The sequence below is a fragment of the Drosophila rhopaloa genome, unplaced genomic scaffold (genome assembly GCF_018152115.1).
Source record: "Drosophila rhopaloa isolate 14029-0021.01 unplaced genomic scaffold, ASM1815211v1 contig_2, whole genome shotgun sequence".
NCBI classification, from domain to species: domain Eukaryota; kingdom Metazoa; phylum Arthropoda; class Insecta; order Diptera; family Drosophilidae; genus Drosophila; species Drosophila rhopaloa.
The window spans coordinates 7,334,487-7,351,079 of NW_025335083.1; the positions used below are offsets into that span (position 1 = coordinate 7,334,487).

General features: G+C 40.0%; 1 protein-coding gene and 1 long non-coding RNA gene across 3 annotated transcripts in view; both read right to left on the reverse strand.

Annotated features, from left to right (window-relative positions):
- The window catches only part of LOC108044482 (E3 ubiquitin-protein ligase TRIM9), a 95,053-nt gene that overhangs the window by 19,043 nt on the left and 59,417 nt on the right, over positions 1–16,593 (reverse strand). The window lies entirely within an intron of this gene.
- LOC123037742 lies at positions 5,917–6,719 on the reverse strand. Its single transcript, XR_006417623.1, has 3 exons — positions 6,282–6,719; positions 6,101–6,218; positions 5,917–6,035 (listed from the first exon to the last, which is right to left on the reverse strand). It is a non-coding gene; the product is annotated as an uncharacterized LOC123037742 (long non-coding RNA).

The window sequence follows — 16,593 nt, forward strand, 5'->3', positions numbered from 1 at the left end:
AAGTTCTACATAATCTGACTCCGTGAAAGCATCTGACTCCAGATCGATTTTGGGTCCCACCAACTCAACGCTTTCAATTTGATCTTCACACATCCTAGATAATGCATCCGGTACGATATTGTCTTTCCCCTTGCGGTGTGAAATAGTGAACTTAAATCCCTGTAGCCGAAAAATCCATCGTGCTAGTCGACCTGTGACATTTTGTTGTCTCATCAGCCAAACAAGGCTTGAATGATCTGTTATCACTTCGAATTCTTGGAGCTCAAGGTAGCAACGGAATTTTTCAATAGACAATATCACTGACAAACATTCACGCTCCGTGACACTGTAATTTCTTTGTGACTTCGAAAGCTTTTTTGACATAAATGCTATTGGCATTTCTTCACCTGAGTTTGACAATTGTACCAAAACTGAACCGATACCGAAGTCACTAGCATCACAATGGAGAAAGAATTTTTGGGTAAAGTCTGGGTTATGAAGTACTGGGGCCGAGGTAAGCTTGATCTTGAGTAATTCCATTGCTTCCTGGGCTTCTGTCGACCATTTAAAAGTTTTACTTTTTGCTAAAAGTTCTGTTATAGGAAAAGTCAACTCGGCAAAATTCGAAATAAAACGGCGATACCAGCCGCATACACCTAGAAATCCTCTAACTTGTTTGATATTCCGAGGGGCTGGCCAGTTTAGAATACAGGATATCTTGGCAGGATCTGTGGAAATACCTCCCTCTCCAATTATGTACCCTAAATAATTGACTTTAGTCACACAAAAATGACTCTTGCTTATGTTTAACGTAAGGTTAGCCTTTCGAAACTGTTCCGCAATTCGGATAAGAACAGACAAATGGGATTGAAAGTCTTCCGTCACAATACACAAATCATCCAAATATCCAAACACACAGTGGCGTAGATCTGGAGGAATCAAATCATCCATGAGACGACACATAGTGGATGGGGCGTTGCATAAGCCGAAAGGCATAACAACGAATTGAAATAAAGCTCGTCCCGGCACCGTAAAAGCCGTCAGTGGTTTTGCTTCTTCCGATAACTGAATCTGCCAATAGGCATCCTTGAGGTCCAATTTACTTATAATGTTGGCCTTAGGAAGACGAGAGAAAATTCCATCTATGCTCTGTAACGGATACGCATCTTTTTTGGTCGCGTCATTTAACTTTCGCGCATCCAAACAAAGGCGGACCTTATTCGGTTTGATAACCATCCGAATTGGTGAGCTCCACGAGCTGTTTGATGGCTCTATCACCCCAAGCTCCAACATGCGATCAATTTCAGCATAAAGAACCTTTTCTACGGCCGGGCTAACGGGATAGTGTCTCTGTTTCACTGGAAAGGTGTTTCCTACGTCTATATGATGTTTTATTAACGATGTTCGGCCTAAACCCTGTTTTGCAAAGTTTGGGAACAATTCTTTTACTGCTTCCAGTTGCTGCAGTTGAGTCTCCGTTAGCGGATAAGAATCTTCGACCAGTTCTGTGATTAGTGGGTTTTCGATTGCTCCAACTATTTTTGGTGCTAATTCAAAAGTCCGCCAAAAATCAATTCCTAAGATAAGTCTCTGTGCAATGGTTGGAATTACATAAAGTTCCATCTCCTTAGCTTTTTCTTTATATGTCATAATTATTTTCAAAATTCCTGTTACCTTATGTGGCTTAGCATCTGCAGTTTTAACGTTGGATACGATGGCTTTGTAACCAGAACAACTACTAAAATCCTGCAATGCTAACTCGGACCCTATACAGCTAATATTTGCTCCTGTGTCAAGCAATCCCCACTCTGTAACATTTAAAAAGGAAACATTTGCATAACTTCTTCTATCTAAGCTATTCTGGAATATTGTAGATACTATATTCTTTTGCCTATTTCTTAAATTCAAGTAATAATTTTTTAATCTTCTGGTGTTCCTCTTTTGGGGCTGGGTCTTTTCAAAAAATATCCGATCTCTTACTAAATAATAGTTTCTTAGCCGTTCTTCATATGGCCGAAACGCGGTTTGGACGTCACTGGAAACTTCATTCAATTTTGTACGCCTTAATATAGTAGGTAAGGAATCATTTCTTTCAATATCTGTTTCTATTTTTACACTAGTCTGCGTTTTCTGTTTTTCTGCTATTTGCTGGACCTGCTCTTCTACGACTGGGACACCCGATGGCTTGTGAATGCCCCCGCTTTTCGGTTTTCCGAACGGTTCTTACAATTTAAACAGTTTGGTTTGTATACTTGCGGCTTGCCGCACCCGTAACAAAATACGCGACGTTCTGCTAAACAATCTTTCCATACATGACCGGTGGCATCGCAATTATAGCAAACAATTTTGGAAGGAGTTCGTTCCACAGCAGCTATATCATTTGCCATGTTTTCGGTTTCGTTTTCTTCGAGCTGATGCTCGTCTACCGCATACACACGACCAGATATATCTTTGGGCCTTCCAGGGATTCGAAAAGTTTTCCCTGCATCCTGCAAAAAGTTCTCTCTCTTTTGAACCAATCGACGCAGCTGACTGATGGAACGTATTTCTTCAAAGAGTAATCTGTCTTTCATATCCGGTAGTAAATTTCCCTGAACTAATTCAATTAATTCTTTTTCATCAAAATAAACCGAGAGTTTGTCTATAAGTTTACAAATGGATTCATAAAATGTGTCAAATGATTCACCAAGTTTTTGTTTGCGCGCTCGTATTTGCTCGCGTAGCTCTGTTGTAGAGCGACTTTCTCTGTACTGGGCTCGAAACGCTCGACAAAACTGTTCCCAATCAAAAGATTCTTCTCGTTTATGAAATCGCCAGAACCAGGCGCTTTCTTTTCCCACTAACAATTGGTGAATGTTTCGACCTAATGCTTCCCAATCATTTTCCAAATGCTCTCGAGTCAAGACTTGCACTCGATATAAAAATTCTTCAACCGACAATCCTTCTGGACTCCCGTCAAATCTTACTCCCCATTTCTGAATAATATCAGCCACTTTATTAGCAGCGAACAGAGACGCAGTTTGCGATCTCGAACGGTTTCCGTTCGGACTAACATAATCCTGTCGCCCTTGCTGTTGATTTTCTTGTGCACTTATAGCGGGTCTAACATAAGAAGATAACATCATTTGCCTAACTGTCTCTCGAACTAGCGCTTCGATATCAGGTTGCGACCAATTGTCGTCATTTAGATTTTCTTCACTACGGTTAGGTGTTCGAGCCTGTTTACCACGTCGTCCACCTCTTCGCGAATATGCACCTCTACCCCTGGTTCCTCTATTACTTTCAGGCGGAATTAGAAATTGCTGCGGCTGAACCGCCTGTATCTCTGCTGATGCCTCTCCTAATTCAAGTTGCCTATCCATCGATCTCGTATTTGGGCGTCTGTTTTGACCTTCGTTTCTATCCGATATCTTTTCCGGGGAAAAATTTCCAACCACTACTTTCACATCATGTAACAAGACCTTTGTCATACAAACTGGACATTCATTCTCCTTATCGGGATGAAATCTAGTATCAAGACAGCTTTTATGAAATATATGCTTGCATGTAGTTATGCCGCACGGCTGAGTGTCAATCATTGTGTCCTCGCAAATTAAGCATACATTCTGCTTAGTTGCCGGTGCCATGTTTTTTTGTGGAGTATGTTCGACTGGCATTTTAGTTTAAGTTTTAATGATATGTTTTATTTATTTTATTTTTAAATTTATTTATTTTCGCTGACCTATTTGGGACTGTGAATATTCTGATCTTTGCCTTTACTGGTTATAACTTTCCTCATTCCGTTTAGAAATTTTTAGTTTTGTTTATTTTTATTACTATTGCTTTTATAAATTTTTCTGGCTATTGAATCTATTTATGATTATAAATGTTTTCGTCGGTTAGACGATTTGCTGGTTTGTATGAACGGACAATGCACACATGCATATGCTAATTGTATTCCAGTCCAGCCGAAGTCTGCAAATAGTCTACCTCTTACTTGACATTTTCCTCATAAAACTGATGACAACTCATATATCTAATACAATTAACTGTCCTATCATATAATACTATCGGTCGCTTTTATTTTGGTCCAGTTTCTTGAACCTACGATATCCAGACAGTTATTAAATGCAGAACCCTTGTTATCTATAAGTAAATATTAATGAATGTCATACGAACGCAAATGAGCTGTTAGATCTAGTGATGTTATACAGATGTTATATAGTTTACACAAAACTTAACCGTTGTCTTCTAATTGGTCGATATTTTCAACTCACGCTATAAAATTCGATATCCTAAATAAAAGAAATCCGTTCCGATTTGTGTTATTTTTTTTTTTTTTTTTTTTTCACTAGAAATTTGGGATTAAATAAACTGTTTCTTAACAAAAAAAACAATGTATCGTTGCCCCACGTTCTGGGCGCCAAAACTTATGTAATGGTTTAATAAACTTCGAATAAGTTGATTACTCTAAGTCGATTTCAACTAAATCAGACAGTAGGAAACTAAGCGGGTCGGGACCCATGTCAATACTAGCTCTTACGGGATTGGGGGGGTTAGTTGCTGACCCTACTGACTAACACTACATTAAGAATATTTTTAGAGTCCCTAACTGAAACTAAATAACCACACGATCATGGCCGAAATCATTCACAAATGTTGTCTGTGCCGGGGATTGAGGCAACACAACAAACAGTCAAATTTAATCCAAATAATTGAGAGGAATAAGGCAAGTAAACCAGAACGATCGGTGAAGTCTTAGATGGAAATTGACTCACACGAAATCGTTACCCTCCCTGCCAATGTCTTTGCCAATTTTAATATTGTTCCGGCAAGACCCCATATTTTATCAATCACAATATTCACATTCCCAGGTCGCGAAATAAGTTCTCTACTCACTCATAATGTTTTCTTTAAACATGGTTACAAAATTTTATTACTTCAATAATTCCAGTAAGCGAAACAAAACGGACTAACAGTAGCTTCCGGATTAAACTTCATTAGGGCTTATTTTATTATTTTTGTTTTTAACTTTAACTTGTCTAGGTTTTATAATCGTTATTTAAAGGAATCGTTCATATTTATTTCGATGTACAATAATTCATTGGTTTAATTTTTAATTTGGTCGGGTTTTTTCATGATTTTTAACTGAACCGTAAACTAGCTATACTTATGTTTATATTTATTTAAGGAAAATTATTCCTACTCGCGCATAACAACACTCACACTAGCTGAAAAGGGTAGAAAATATACAAAATGCAAAGAAAGAACTCGAAATATTAAAGCTCACAACAATTGGAAGTGATAATCAAAACAAAACATGCAAAATTACTGCTTCTCCACGGCCATATATAGACCGGGCATATGCAGACAGAACTAAAATTTTATAATATTACATTTGGTTGGAATGCACTTACCCCTTTCCAATCCTCGTCGAAGGCCTTCACGATGAACTGGGCTAAGAGCGGTTAAGGCCCATGCGTTTGGGGGGATAATAGTTATGTTAGGTAATAAAATATTAGTTCTGCATGGGGTCTGCTTTCATTTGGTTGTTGTAACTAAATTTCTTCTGGGGTTTTGATCTGCACTTTTGTATACACCCAACTAGTGTAGTGTGTTGTGGCGACTAGCAATCACTTAAACAATTAACTGGCGTTTACAAAGCGCGACATTAGATTTTAGCGATCGGCGATTCTACACTTATGTATATAAAAACAATACTTTTAGAGAGCTTATCTATTTCTAAATGAAGAGCACAATTTCTGGGTTTTGTTTTAGAAAAGCTGGTACACTGGTCTAAGCCGGGAAAACTGGTCTATGCCGGAAAGCTGGTCTAGGCCGGGATTATGTAGTTCGTCAGATGTCGGCGGTTCGTACCACTACCCCTCGTTGAAGCTGGGGGTGCTATATTTGTCCACTAGCACAACTGTACCGCGACGGTAGGCGGAGCAGGGGGTGAGGGGTAGGGTAGAGATGTGCCGTTATGTTTTGTCTTAGACACTGGCCGTAAAGTCCAGCCTTTTTTGACGACGATGTTTGCAGGCTTATGTACTCCTATTCTACTGGAGATCGGACAACTGTAACAAAACGGCGTGTTAGGAAAAACCAAGATTTCGATCTGGGCTGAGTTATTATAATTTACCTCGTGACCTTTGGATGAAGTTATGTAACTTTTTGAGCAGCTAATATTGACTTTTGATTTACTCAATACACAACTAGGCGGCGTAGCCAGACCCTATTTAGCCGTGAAAGGCAGCAATCTGTGCGGAATGAAAGTACATTTTAAATCTGGGCGATTGCAACGCCAGCAATTAAATATTTACCGTAACGATTCCACCAAAAAGGAGAACGAAGTTCAATTGGCAAATTAATTGGCTTTGGCAGCGGATGTCTTTGGTTAAGGTGCGATCAAAGTAACTGGCACGTGGATACCATATGCCCAAAGGAACAATATGTTATCTTATCCAATTTTTTTACGTCTGCTCATATGAGGGTTTGAAACGGAAAAGAAACTATAAGGGCCTCGCCTGAACTTGGAAACTTAGTTTTGCGATATTTTGAGATGACACCGATCTGTCAAACTGGACCAGCTGATGGCTATTATCTAAGTATCGGATAGGGCTGGAAGGTGTTTTCGAATATCGTAAGGCGGGTTAGCTATCAGTTTAAATTTTTGGAGACTTATGAATTTGGACGACCATTACATTTAAATGTAAATATGTAAATATAAATCAATTCTTAGCTAGATTTAAAACAATATTGAAATGTGCACTTTCAAATAATTATTGAGTTCGGTAGAAAACCAGAATAATCTTTATTTAACGATCACTTTTTATAATACTCTAAGAACTTTTAAAAACGAATCTTATGTCTTTCACATGTTTTATTTCCTAAAACTTTAAACTGGAAATATAATAACCAGCTCATACATTTAGTAGAGAATTGATATGGTTGATTTTTGTTCTGTGTGGGCTGGCCAATCATGCGGAATGGGCCATGAGAATGGGTCGACTAGAGACGGGAAGTGGCCAAGTCATGAATGTGGAGGGGTGAATCCTTGAGAAAGTTTCGATCCATCAAAGTAACCCCTGCTTTGGCAAGTTTGCTAATCCCCACGACCAAAGAAGCGACACACGTGTCTGCGTTTACAATTCATTACGAACGCCTTGAACCTAAGCCCTTTTCCGACTTCCAGCTGACCCAAAGTCAATTTCAGGCTGACTTCCAGACATTCGCCGGTTGACAACCCCATTGTCTGGATAACTCAGAATGCATAGCGGCAGCTGGCTGAATGCAGCCTGGCAAAACTGAAAGCCACTTAATCTCGGCGGCGGAAGAAAGAGACTCTCTCCGCAGAAAGGACAACCAGTCTTCGTCATTACTTGCGCATAAATTAGGATTATGGCAAGACAGGAAAAGGGGAGTCGCAGTCTCGCTACTGCAGAAATCATATTCGCAATTTTGACCTTATTTGGATTTGCTTCTCGGAAATGCCCGTCTCCACTCCTTATACGGATGGTCACTAAGGGACCAACTAAGAAGCAATTGCCAAGCTCTTTTTTTCCTCCTAATTTCGCATCGTTATATTCAGCAAACCATTTGCAAGCAACACCGATGTTCCCCCTTCATTTTGTGACCACTAATGCGACAGAAAGTCACTAAAAAGCTTGTCAGCTATGCATTTTTCTGACACATTCCATATTCGCATTAGTTGCGCTGACATTTCATGTCAAATTAGTGACATTTAGTGTCATAAAAGTGCGCAAATTTGCTCAGGCAAATGGGGGAGCTTATATCTCAAAAAGAAGTATTATTAGAGGGGTGATTCCATGTCGGGCAGTCTGTCAAAAAAAACGTATGAGCTTATGCAAAATGATGAAAAATGGAATCATTAAAGTCTTCTTATCTTCTTTTCGGGGGATTTCAATTAACTTAAATTTAGCATAGGTATGCTTGACATGTATTCAACAATATGAAATCCTGAATTTACTTATCGCTTCCAATATATTTAAATCCCACTCATATCGCAACTGAATTCTTAAACCATTTTTCTAATCTTTAAATGTATGCATAAACCCCAGACCAGCATGGAATACGAATAAAATATTATTTTATCAACCCAATCGGTGTATTTTTTGTGATACCGTAGAAAAATAAACCCGAAACGAAAACAGAACTCGGAAACTTTTTGCGTTGTTCCAGTGACAGTTGCAAACATTTTCGGTGCCTTCTTTTTTCGGCGATGTTTGTGTTTGGTATTATTATTTTTATTCTGATTGTCACAACAGCGGCAGCAGCAGGGCAACCCAAACTGGTTTTCATTTTGTTTGTTTTGTTTGTTATTGTTGCTGCTGTCGGATGCATTGTTGTTGTTGCGGTAGTCCTCTGTTAAACATGTTTGACACGGACTCTCGTGGGATAAGTCCCCCTATCCCTATGCCGAAACCCTCCTGCAGCATCATGCGAGTAAAAATAAGTTTTGGTAGCTGCGGCCCGCACAATTCTCCCCCCAAAAAAAACGGGGAAAAAATAGCAGCAGCAACAATGCTGCAGAATTCCGAGCTTGGGGGAAAACCCAAACAGAACCAAACCAAACTAAACCGAACCGAACTGAAACTGAAGCGATCTGGCAGTGACAAGCCGCATACCCAGAGCAGCCGGCAAAATGTTGACAGCCTGACAAACCGGCGACCAACTGGGAATGGGGAGAGTATTTGCTCCTCCTTAATAATTTAATTTGTATAAATTTACCCAATATGTCAAGAGCCCATCAATTTGCAGCTGAGCCAGCAGTGCAGTAACCAATTAACCAGCATTCCTTTAAGGCCATTCCTCTGCAGATGGTCATGGGTATTTGGGAATATTATCGGTAAATTAAAACCCCTAACTCCCATTTTCGGTTTGTTCAAAACACTAATTATTTTCCAATACTTTAATTTGCTACCATCATCCTAATATTAATATGTTGTTAAACAGATCTTAGTTTCCCAAAAGATTTATACACAGCTATTTATCTGTTTTGAAATCTATTATGATTACCTATCCCAAAATTACCTGATTAAGTATTAAGATGTCAAATTGATCTTATTTCATTCTTGATTTAATTCCGATTTAATTGTCACTAATTTATGCTTATATTTTCGAGAATAACTAAATTGCTCTGCTTTGCATGTTATTGACAGAGAAAGTGCAATAACCCTGTAGATTTCTTAATGGCTTTAGGCTTGTTGTTTCCCTAGGATTGTTTTGCTTTTTGCCACCCAACGATTAACGCTCTACTCCGGCTGGCTGGCACATTTAAAAATTAATATTTACACTGATTTCCAGGCACTCCGCCTCTATACTGCGATATTGATGGCTCCCATAATTTGCCTGCTCGCATTCTGCACTAAATGTCCCACAAAGTGGTCTGGGCATGGCTTCCAACTCGAGTCCGCAGTCGGGATTGCCGCTCCGAGATGTGACTTTAAGTGTTATGGGGAGCGGCGGCCATTTGGACGACGGCCCAGCGACGGGTTAAGTGCTGGCTAACTGCTGCCAGTTTCGCATTTCTTTCTGCCGGCCGTCGTAAAGCGAGAAAACATGTTAATTGAACCGGGATCGAAGTGGGCACTGCAGATTGCTAATGTAAACAAGCGGCGAAAGCATCGATGGAGCGTGTCAAAACATGGATTATGCAGGTGGTTACTAAACTGTATCGATTCAGGAAGAACTTAAAAAAAAATTTATTTTCACAAACAGAAATCTAAGGGAAAAAGTTAGCTAACGTTCAAAAATCTCTTGTGACTAACAACAATAAATTCCTGCTTTTAGATATTGTAATTTGGCTGGTATACATTTCTTAATGCTATGAACATTTCGGCTTTTGACTCTTTCAAACAGATAATTCGTACCGTTTTTTAATAAGTTTTAAGTTTCATTAACATTTACAAAACTATAAAAACAAATATCTAACTAATTTTTATATTGTGATAACTATATTTATTATATGTAAAATGTGCTAACAAATATTTTAACTAAAATTTCAAAATTTGTTAGCCCCCACTTTGACTTTCTTCTTTATTATTCTTTATTATTTAAAATTCTCCAAGTAATTTTTTTAAGTGAAAGCTATGACAACAACGAGTTTGGTATTTTCCGCACAAATTCCCAGCAAATTGATACATTATCCGCCGCCGGGTGACTCCCTCGCAAAATGCCATGAGTATCCACTAAACACGCCGAACCACTCCGAAAAGTCCAATTGAGTAACCGAAACCTGGCTTCGAAAATCAAGGCGCAACTAATTTGCCGAAATGTCAAGTGGTGGGATACTCCGGTTGCAAAGAGCTGATGACAATGCCACCTACGTAGCACAGTGTACCGAGGCACACTCGACTACAAAGCACCGAACGACAACTGGCAAATTTGTCAAGTGGCTGGAAAAAATTTCACGTATTTCGACAACGAAATTTGTTTGTTGTGCGACGAAAATTGTTCAAGTGCCGTCGTTTCACACATGCCACCAGGCAACTACAACAACAACAGCAGCATCCAAAACACGTACAACAACAACAAGGGAATCAACTATATAAAGCAACAAGTTGTTGCCACGATGTTGAGTTTTTTTGGCAACCGAAATCCTTTTAAGCTTTAATGGCATTTCATTGCAAAGTGATGTCGATAAGGAAATTTGCTAAATAAATATTTTGTGGCATCGATTTCGCTGGAAAGGTTGGCCCAAATAAGCAAAGCTGTTTGTCATCAAGAGGTGAAATCCGAATACCGCTAATGATCAGAGAACCTGACTCACACAGATGCTGGTTATGATTGGATTTGCAAAATGAGTCAGCGAAGAAAGTTGTTGGTTATTCAAGAACCAGTTGAAATAATGATTTTTAATTATAATAAGTCTTTATAATGCATTGCTGTAAGTTGGAAATAAATCTTTGAGGGTAATCTTGAACTTTTAAATATGACAAGGACATTAATTAATAAAAAGGTTTTAATAACTAACTTGAAGTTTTAAGGACTAAAGCATGGACAAAAATTCTAAAGCTATGTGCAACCCTCTTTATTACTCTAAGATTATAACTCTTAATTCTTGGCTTTGGTGGCAACTGAACAGTAAGTTGATTATCCATAATGCGGCTTCATACATTTAGAACCAAGTCGTTTTAATGGCTGCACGTGGTCTCCTTTGTGGGAAAAGTCCCTGGAGTCGCAGGTTAATGTGAAGGCATGCCAGTCAGTCGTTCCCTTTTTGTGGATCAACGAGCGGAATGCAGCCAAGTAAACAATTTTAATTGCATTTAAATACGACATTTATTTGCATGTAAAATTAACGCGAAATGCAAATTACTTCATGCAATGGCAGGGCGCATAAATATCGCCGAGGGAGTTGGGGAAAAGGGCCAAAGTAAACAGAGACCGGGGCCCAGACAGAATTGGAGGCCTTATGTTTCCATTGCGGTTGCGTGGGCAACAGCAACATCAACAGCAACATCAACAGCAACAGCAACAGCAACATCAACAGCAACAGCAACATCAACGAAAAACCATTGACAACCAGCCAGGCCAACAATGTTGTGGTTTTTGGCTTATGTTTTTAGCACCCGCAGGAAATGTTGCAAAAGTTTCCTTGGTCGATTGCTGAATTTTTAAAGACCTTTTGGTTAACGTGACATTGAATTGGCCACGTTGGCTCCGTGGGAATTTCGAAATTGGAGCTGACAAATGGGCGGCCGAAAGCCGCAGGGCCAAATGCAATTTAATAGGCCATAAATCAGCGATGAATGAAGACGTTTGAGATGAACACGAATCTCGTTTGCCAGAACTGGGCCAAAGCCATTTGAGTGACGTATGACAAACAGCATCGCATTGCAAGCCTGGAAGGCCTCAATTAATTGAAACTGCTGCCAAAGTGTCAGAATGCAACATTATTCATTAGGCCGGGCGAGGGCAATTATCCGGTTGATATATACACATTCGTCGGTTGGAGGTGCAGATACTGACAAACCGTTTTGACAGCCGAAACTGACAGTTTGCAGTTGCCCTGCAGTTTAATGCCGCATTTGTGAACTCTCGCCCTGCTCATTTATGATTTTTGCAGAGTTTTAATTAAAACTTTGGCCCCTTTGGGAATAAGGCAGCTGATGCAGAGCCGACAGGGGAAAGGTTTCCAGCTGACAAGATGGTGATTTCGAACCCGAAATCCCATTCCCTGTTGTGTATCCCCGTGATGATGCAATTTCTCATGCCTCTTATTTCGCGTTGCATTTTATTTCGTGCGCCACGTGACCCGGGACATTCCGAATTTGGACACTCGGACAGATCAGACGAATGCGATTTGGTGGCAGGCGCGTGTTGCTAGATTTATGGCCAGCCAAATGGGATCGAAGTGTGTAAGTCGATATCGATGGGGAGGCCTTCGCATCGGTAAACATAGCAGAGGGACTTTCTGAACCTTGTAAAAAACTAAATTAAATTGTAAATAGAAAGCATAGTATTTTTGACTCCATTACTTTTAATACAACATAACACATTATTTGTTTTCCTCTATTGTTATTTGTTTAAGACGTGCGTTTTATTTTGTAAAAAAAAAAAATCAAATACACTATCTAATTTAATAAGCTTTTTGCAATAAATTAATTATCCACCTTCATTACTACTACTCACAATATTTTTCTTAAAACGTTTATCATATTAAAAATACTTCATAAAATTCGCCGTGACAGTTGTTCCCTATGAAATATATTTCTTCAGATAATAGTAATTTAATTCACCGACCCAGACATTTTTACAAATTGCTTGCCCACATCTCACAACTTTCGCCCCACCAGAAGCAATTTTTTCTAATTAACGAGGCAGGGCAAAAGAAAGAGGAAAAATATTTGAAAATATCTAAAGTCATATACGTTAACTGCAGGAATAATTTTACGGAACTGTCCCATAAATTCAACTAATTGAAAATTTTCAGTGGCAGGGACTTATTACGGGGCAACTTCCCCCGCTCACACATGTCGGGCCTCATTAAACATTTCATAACAGGAAGGGTCGTTAAATATGTTTACCTAGAACCGAAATGCTCTCCTAACAGAAAGGTATACTAATAGTTCGGGTTTCTAAAACCACCCTTGAGTTGGAAAAGGAAAGCCGCAACAGGAGGAAACTACGTAGTTAGGCGAAGTGTTAATGGGACACACTGAGGATTGTGAGAGGGAACTAAAAATCTTCAAATATCAAAAGAAGATGGAGAAGTATTGAAAAATGTGCGGCGTACGTTTTGTCATCGGCATCAACCCTCTGGAAAACAGAAGCCACATCTGGGAATCGGCGACGTGTGCATTTCGAAGCGGCATAATGTGCATCGGTCGTCGGCAGAAACGCGTGCTGAGGCATCGACAGATGTTTACAAAATTGATTACGATAAATTTTGTACTTCACTACATATATTGAGGGCGAGCAGCTACCATTGAATGATCCATAAAGTGCCCAATTGCGACAAGGAGGAGGGGCTACCCATTGTGAAGCTAACGATATTGAAAGATTAAAGACAGCTTATCCGAATCTGGGGTTGCCAGGCCATAACTCGGACTTCCTGGCGACTTCAGGAAATCGTTCACGCGATTATGCAGAGGATTAATCACTGCATTCTGGGTGTTCTGCGTAAACAAAGTCTATGCTGCTGCTGTGGTTAGTCTCGATCCCATAAACAATTCCCCGACGCCATAAACACCAACTGACGCCGAAGAAATCGGCAAAACATATGCAAAATATAGAGAACTGCAAAAAAATGCAATCTGAAATACACAACAACTGACGCCGTCTGAGGTGGCAAGGCGAATAAAATGACAAATGCGTCTAGCCGGGGAAAAGCTGGAAAATCAACCAGGAGAGTGGGAAAACTTTGTCACATAAAAAAAAGCGTACCCAAGATAAGGGATTAAAGTAGACTGTATTAGGTTTTTCCCAGCCACCTAGAGTTTTCCAAGTGTTTTCCGGGGGCTTCCTGCACGTGTGCCGCAGTGATTCCCCTCGCCGTTGTGTTATTAAAAACGAATTATGAATTATGTGTGTTTTTCATAATTTCTCATTCATGGCCTCTGTTTTTGTTGGCTGTTGTCTATTGTTACCGAGCGTTGTGATGAGCCGCATGGCTTATATTTTGGTGCTCCTGCACGTCGTAGTTGTGGCACATCGAGAGCACAAAGATAAAGCACATTTGTAGGGGATTAAGAGTGAGGCCAGGGGAAAGGTGGTACTCGGAAAACTCGGAAAAGCGGGGGGCAAAAAACAGAGGGAAACTTTAGAATAAAAGCAAAAAGGTGCAAAGATGTGGAATGGAGGCGGGAGCATATGGTATTCATTCGACTGAGATTGGATGGGATTAAACTTTGCAAGGGGTTTTGCTAGTAAGCTAGAAGCTTAAGAAGTATTTTTAATTTTACAGAATTACTGAAAGTAATTACGATTTTTCGGGATGGAATATAATTTCTGGAGAGTGTACCTCTATTCCTACTCTTATATCTTCAATAATCATATGATTAAGAATAAATTGCATAAGTTAATTTCAATTTCTGTGTACCTCCGTATATCTTGTTAGCTCTGTATCGAGTTCAATAAGAACGACACTCAATCAAAAGCGTTTCCAATAAAAAGCCAAACTCGCGATGCTCACACAGCGAAAGCCATTAAAGTGATTTAATAGCCGATAAACTTCTCACATATCCCCACACTGAGAGAAACGGGGTGGAGGCCCAGGAGACTGGCAAGAACAAAGCGAGGGTAGGTACAATGGGAACTAACACACTAACCGCATACAATTACGAGTGCATTGTTCGTCTTTTGTCCACTGAAAAAAGAGAACTATTCGGATACTCAAGTGCTTTTCAACACTTTTTGCTGGGGAGTGAGGGGGTTTTACTGGTAGGGTTAGTCGCAAATGGAGGTGTGCTGCTGATGGTTAGCGCAATTAGAGTGCGGTGACAATGACACAAAAGCGCGACGGAGCATTAAAATCACTACCAAAAGCCCAGGAAGTGGCGGGGGAGGGGGGGGTTTAACAAGCGTCCTTTGTTTAGGGCATATCTCAACGGACATTCCGAATCGCACAGTTTCGGTTTTTTCGCACAGTTGCCCAGGCTCAATCAGCAAACTATGAAAACAAATCGCTGGCAAATCTCTGTCTATCGTATCCACAGTTAAAGATCCGCTTCCAAAAAACGTCGAAATAAAAAATATTCTACAATATTTGCATATTCGCAAAGGGTTGAATGGAGGCGTGGGTCATAAAAACAAGAGGCTATAGCTTTGATTGATGAACATGTGCGTCGATTTTTGGGACGCTCTTTTTTGGCGACTTCTTTTTGCAGTTTTTTTTCGGGGAGCATGAAAAATTCAGTTGACATTCTGTTGTTCGTTGGTGTTTCTGTTTTCGGCTTAAACGAGCTTGGCCAGTCTAAAATTTTGATTACATTCAACTTTGACCAGACGGTTTTGTGTGCGGACGTGTGTCTGTGTTGACCATTTTCAAATAGTTTAGTTTGATTAATAGCCACAGAGCAACGTGAAAAAAGCGGGGGAATCCCCAAAAATGGGGGAAGCTTTTAGTTTAAGCCCTGCAAAGGCTTTTAGCAATTTAACGCACAGCTTAACAGCTGGCCAACCGAATGGGATGGGGGGAGGGGGTTGCTGAGTTGGGGGAAGTGTGTGGAAGGTCGGAGGTCGAACCGTTCCGGGTTGACCATGTCACATCACTGCTCGTCTCGTCTCGTTTTGTTTGTCTACCTCGGTGAGGGGAATGTGTGTTGCTGTTGTGTCCTGAGTGTGTGTAAATATTGGCACTGCAGGTGGGTATTGCGGGTTAAAATGTCCGGGGGAAATAGCCCGAAATCCCGGGCAACCCCAAGAGGCCAGACAGTTAGGCCAGGTCCTTGTGTCAGAGGTTAAATTCTATCCGAGTGTTGCACAACATACCTGCAAAAAAAACAGAGAAAGTTTAGGGTTAGTTTGTGTTTCACTTGTGACGTTAACATTTTATAATTGGGGATTGTGGTGAAAGGCAATCGATAGGCTTGATTTGGAAAGTTTTCAAAGTTGTTCATATATGATATAATTATTTTCTTGTAAAGTTTTTTAAGATGTTAGTTTTGTTAAGATGTTAGTTTAAGCCCAAAGTAACTATTTAAAATACCTTCCCAAGCCAGAATATTTTCCCACTCAGTCCTTCAAGCTTTTCATTAAATCGTTAAGCTATTAAGCTCTGAAATCACAGTATTTTCCCACAATGAGGGCTTGAAATTTTCAATTAAGTCCCTGCTCGCTCAACTTTGTCATATGTTCATCATCTGCATAACTATTATTAAAAGCCCCTGCCCGCCCACATCAAAAGTTCATTAACCATGGAGAGAAGGGAAACAAAAATAATATAGTGAGAGGAAGCCAAAGTTCCCGCATCCAGGGCCCAAGTTAATCGCCAAACTATGCCAGAAATCACGTAACCTTCCATTAATCAAGGCGAAGTCATAAAAAATTGTTACATCTCCCCCAGAACTCCCTCGTTTTTTACGCCTCTTAACTGGCATTTCCGCACTTCCCCGAAGCACCAGTCCCAGCTCCTCGAAACCCAAATGCAACATTAGTCAAGTCAATGGT